This window comes from Macaca mulatta, chromosome 13 (assembly GCF_049350105.2).
Source record: "Macaca mulatta isolate MMU2019108-1 chromosome 13, T2T-MMU8v2.0, whole genome shotgun sequence".
NCBI classification, from domain to species: domain Eukaryota; kingdom Metazoa; phylum Chordata; class Mammalia; order Primates; family Cercopithecidae; genus Macaca; species Macaca mulatta.
In genome coordinates, this window is record NC_133418.1 from 45651662 (window position 1) to 45657779 (window position 6118).

A 6118-nucleotide genomic window follows, 5' to 3' on the forward strand; every position below is an offset into this window, starting at 1 on the left:
TTTTGCTTATCAGGCATATATCATTTACTGCTTTTAAGAAACAATGATATCTTTATGTGTAAAAAATAGTATTTTCTTCCAGTTTGATAATAGATGATTACAACTATTCTGATTGCATGATGGATTAGATATTTAAGAAACTAATTGGGGTTTACAAAATTAGAATGAATCCCTTCAGGGGACATTGATAATACTCTCTTATTTCTGATATTTTCTAGTTCTCTGTGTTGAGAATCTTTTAGAATGGGGATCAGTGCCCTCAACTCTCCAGAAGTGTTGAACTAGTGACCTGGTACATTGGTCAGGCTGCCCTTGACAGCTGCAGGTACGTGGCTTTTCTGGAGAAATGAAGCAACTGTCAATTTTCTCATAGTCTAGTTTCTATAATTCATGCAGTATGCACTGTGCATAAGGTGGATCCTGGGATATCAAAACCAGAGTAACTTAGATTGTGTAGGCAGTCATATGTTGACTGGCGTGATAAAATTCAGTCACCAATGGAATAGCTTAGGGCTAACTCCTCCCAAAAAGGAATTGCATGTTGAATGGCAGCCATCATTACACACAGTAGAAGCCTCTTTTTGAGGAAGTATTTTTTCTAGGTAAACAAAGAGGAAGTGGGCCATCTGTGGTTAATTTGTTGTGTTGAGTAACACTGAAAGGTTTCCCACTTCCCAAACACGGTGGACTAGTGAAACTAAGGTGATTTTTCTGCTGATAAGCTCACACTTGTGTGTTATACTACATTTCTGGGAATCTTGTCATAAATCTGCATCACAAAAATCTCTAAATCTGCATCTCTAAATCCAGAGACTGAGTCATATAGCTAGATATTTTATTCCTTGAAATACCAAACTCAGAAAAGGTAGAATGGAAAAAAATATAGCTTTGGTATCAGACAGGAGTGAATTTGATTCTTGACACTGGCATATATTAGCCACTTGCGCTTACATCTCACTTCAGATCTCATTTTTCTGCCTATATGCAAAGTGGAGATAGTAACACCAGCGTTAAAGAGGATTGGATGAGGAAATGTTAAGTTTGTGAAGCATCTAGAGTAGTACATGCCATTTAATAGTTGCTTAATATAAACAATAACAGTTATATTAACCAATGAGGCAAGGCCGCTTGCAAATTGTTTGCCATTGAGAAGAGAGGGAGAAACAGTCCTATTTTTAAATGGCAAGCCAGGTGCTCACTCACTTGTTCATTCATTCATTTACTCACACATTCACACACAGTATTTTACAAAACCTGAGCTAGGTACAGTTATTGAATGACAATGTGATAATTTCTTAACTTTAAAAATGAATTATATTGAGATACAATTTTACATTATACAAACATTTTCAAGATAACAAAGATTAGAGAGAATAAATAAAAATGGAAAATAGAGAAACAATAGAGAGCATCAACAAAACCAAGAGCTAATTCTTTGAAAAGATGAACACATTTGATAAACTTTTAGCCAGATTGACTCAGAGGAAAGAAGATTTAAATTACAATCAGGAATGAAAGAGGGGATGATTTTACAGAAATATAAAAATAATTTTAAGAGTGTACTATGAATAATTGTACACCCAAATTGAATAATTTAGATGAAATGGACAAATTCCTAGAAACATACAACCTACTAAATCATGAAAAAATAGAAAAGCTAAATAGACATAGACCTAAAACTACTAAAAAGACTGAATTAATAACCAAAATCTTTCAAGAGAGAAAAGTCCAATATCAAATTACTTTACTGGTGAATTCTACCAAATATTTAAATAAGAATTATCACCAATATTTGTCAAACTGTTCCAAAAATTTGAAGAGGAAGAAATGCTTTCTGACTCATTCTATGAGGCCATCAATACCCTGATGCCAAACTGGACAAAGACATTGCAAGAAAAGTATAGATCAATATCTTTTAATAAACACTAATGCAAAAATCCTCAACAAAATTCTAGCAAACTGAGTTTAACAGCATATTGAAAAGACTATATATCATGACTACCTGGGATTTATTCCTAGAATGCAAATATGGTTCAACATACAAAAATCAATAAATGTAACATACATTACCTTAACAAAAAAGAAGATTTAAAAAAACTCTACATGATCATTTCAATGCAAAAAAGCATTTGACAACATTCACCACCATTTTATGATTAAAAAAACACTCCACAAACTAGAAACAGAACTAAACTCCTTCAACATAATAAAAGACATATGAAATATCAATAGCTAACATCACACTCAATGGTGAAAGACAAAAAGCTTTTCCTCTAAGAAGCAAGATAAGGATGCTTTGCTTTTGACACTTCTATTCAACATAGTACTGGAAGTCTTAGCCAGAGTAATTAGGCAAGGAAAAAAAAAAAAAGTATTTACATTGGAAAGGAAGAAATAACATTATCGTTGTTCGCAGGTAACACATTTTATATTTAAAAATCCCCAATATTTTACAGAAAAACTGTTAGAAATAATAAATAAATCAATAAATAAACAAATTCAGCAAATTTGCAGGATGCAAAATCAAGACACACAATCTGTTGTGTTTCTATATTGTGACAATGAACAATTTGAAACTAAGAAAATAATTAGAAAAAATTAAGTAAACAATTCCATTTATAATGGCATCAACAAGGGTAAAATACTTAGGAATAAACCTAACCAAAGAGGCAAAAGACCTTTACATTAAAAACTATAAAACACTGCTGAAAGCAGTTGAAGAAAACACAAATAATTAGAACTACATTCCATGTTCATGGATTGGAAGACTAATATTGCTAAATTGTGAATACCGCAGGAAGACCTACAGATTCACACAATCTCTCTAGAAATCCTAAAGACTTTTTTTTTTTTTTTCAGAAATAGAAAAATCCATCCTGAAACTCATATAGAATTTCAAGGAACCCTGAATAGCCAAAACAATCTTGGGAAAAAAAAAAATGAAATTGGACATCTCATACTTCCAGATTTCAAACTTACTATAAGGCTATGGTAATCAGAACACTGTGGAACTGGTATAAAAGCAGACACATAGGCCAGTGAAATAGAATACAGGTCCAGAAATATACCCTTGCATATATAGTCAAGTGATTTTCAACAAGACTGCCAAAAATATGATGAAGAAAGTGTAGTCTTTTTCTGCAACAAATGGTGTCTGAAAATCTAGATATTCACACATAAAAATAAGTTGGATTTTTACCTTACACCATATGCACAAATTAACTCACAATGGAAGGAAGGCCCATATACAAGACCGAAAACTATTACATTCTTAAAAGAAGACATAAGGTAAAAACTTTACAACATTTTATTTGGCAATAACATCTTGGATGTGTCATCAAAAGCACAGGCAACAAAATAAAAACAATAGGTAAGTTGGATAAAATTAAAATCTTCTATGCATCAAAGGACACTCAAACTGAGTGAAAAGGCAACCCAAAGACAATCCACAGAATGGGAGAAAATATTTATCAATCATGTATCTGACAAGGAATTGATATCCAGAATATATAAAGGACTCCTACAACTCAACAACAAAAAGCTCAAACAAACCAACTTAAAATATCGGAAAATGATCTGAATGTATGTTTTTAAAAAAATATACACAAAATAGCCAATAATGAAGAGATGCTAAACACCTGAAATACAAATCAAAATCACAAGTAGATACTATCTCAAACCCATAATAGCAACTATATGTAGATATATAAGTATGTATAATATATTTACATGTATATAATATCTATACATATATAAATGTATTCGAATTTGGTAAAGATGTGGAGAAATTAGAACATTTGTGTATTTCTGGTGGTATAGCCACTATGGTAACAGTATGGCAATTTCTCAATATATTCAAAATAGAATTACCATATGATTAAGCAATTTCTTTTCTGGATTTATAAAAAATGAAATATGATATATTCAAACAGGTGTTTGTACACCCATGTACACAGCAGCATTATTTACAATAGACAAAAGATAGAAGCCACCCGTATGTCCATGCACAGATGAATGGATAAGCAAAATGCAGGGTGTGTGTGTGTGTGTGTGTGTGTGTGTGTGTGTGTGTAATGAATATTACTGAGCCTTAAAAAAAGAAAATTGACACATGCTACAATATGGATGAGCCTGGAAGAAATTACCCTAAGTGAAATAAGCCAGTCATAAAAGGACAATGTTGTATGATTCCACTTATATGAGGTATATTAAGTAATCAAATTCTTAGAGAAAGAAAGGAGAATGGTGGTTGCCAGGGGATGGGGAAAATGGAGAAAGGGGAGTCAGTATTTAACAGGTACAGAGTGTTAGTTGGGGAAGATGGAAAAGTTCTGGAGCTGGATAACTGTGATAATTGCACAGCAATGTGAATGTACTTAATGCCGCAGAACTGTTTATTTGAAAATTGTTAAAATAGTAACTGTTATGTATATGTTACCATAATTAAAACATGTCTGTTTGCAAACATAGTAGCTCAAGCATACTTGTGACTAATGGACAACCTGTCTAAAGTTACAAAAACAGACCTATGTGAACAATTTGATGAGATTGACAAATATATACATCTGTGTGACCACTACCCATCCATGTAACCACTATTCAAGTAAAGATACAGAACATTTCTATTACCCGAATATTTCCCACATGCCTCTTATTCGTCTATCTGACCCTCATCTTCAGCCTTAGGTAGCCAGTAATCTGTTTTTCAGTCACTATCGGCTAATTTTACATGTTCTAGAAATTCACATAAGTGGAATTAGAGCATATATATTCAGTTGTATCTGTCTTCTTCCACCTGGCATAATATTTTGGCTCTTATTCATGCATTTGTGTGTATTAATAGTTTGTTTCTTTTTTATTACTGAATAGTATTGCAGTGTATGAATTTACCATCATTTATTTATCCATTCACCTGCTGATAAACTCTTAGGTAATTTCCAGTTTTTGATTATTATGAATAAAGTGTTGAAGTATTTGTGTTGATCTATGTTTTTATTTCTCTAAGGTAAGCACTTTGAAATGGGATTGCTGAGTCATATTTTACATGTATGTTTAACTTTATAAGGCATAGCTAAACTATTTTTGAAAATATTTGTACTAAATTCCATGTCCACCATGTATGAGATGGTGCAATGTATGAGAGTACCAATTGCACTGCATCATTGCCAACACTTGATATTTATAATTTTTTAAATTAATTCATTTAAGTAAGTTTGCAGAGGTCTTCCATTATAAATTTAATTTACATTTCCTTTGTAATTAAGGATGTTGAGCATTTTTTCATGTCCTTAATAGTCATTTGCTTACCTTTTTTTTGATGGAATGTCTGTTGATATGTTCTATCTATTTCTTAATTCTGGGTTATGTATCGTCTCATTGTAAAGTTGAACTAACTTCCTGTCTATTCTTTTATATTGTCAAAGAAGCTGTAAGTTCCTTGTCAGAGATGTTAAGCAATTTTTTTTCCCAATTTCTGTCTTACCTATTTCTTAATGGTATTGTCTGAGGAAAAAACATTTTTAACTCTTATGAACTTGGAATTTTCAGTATTTTTTTAAAGGATTCATATTTGTTTGTCTTTTGTGTGAGGTCTAACAAGTATTTTCCTGTACTAAGTTGATGGATACTATCTTCTATGTATTTTTTTTGACTTTTTATTTTTTGAGCTCATAGAAATAATACTACAGTCTATTTTGAGGTAGATTTTGTGTATGGTGTAAGGTAAGAATCAGAGCTTATTTTTTCTCTGATTTTATACAGCAACAGTTGATTAGAAGATTGTCACTTATCAACTGAAATTTTGGGACGCCTTTCTTGACAATATGTGTCCAGTTCAATTTCTATACATATACCTGTATTCAGACAGTCTTGACTTCTATAGCATTATGGTAAATTTTGAAATTAACTAGTGTGAATCCTCCAATTTTGTTAGGTCATTTTCATTTTTATATACATTTTCGCTCATTATTGTTTACACAAACCTTCTGAGATTTTTGAATGGGATTTTGTTGAATATTTGAATCAATTTGGGGAGAATTGAAATCTTAACAATAATAAATCTGTCAGTCTGGAACACGGTGTATTTCTATGTTTATTTACAACCTTAATGTTTTTCAAA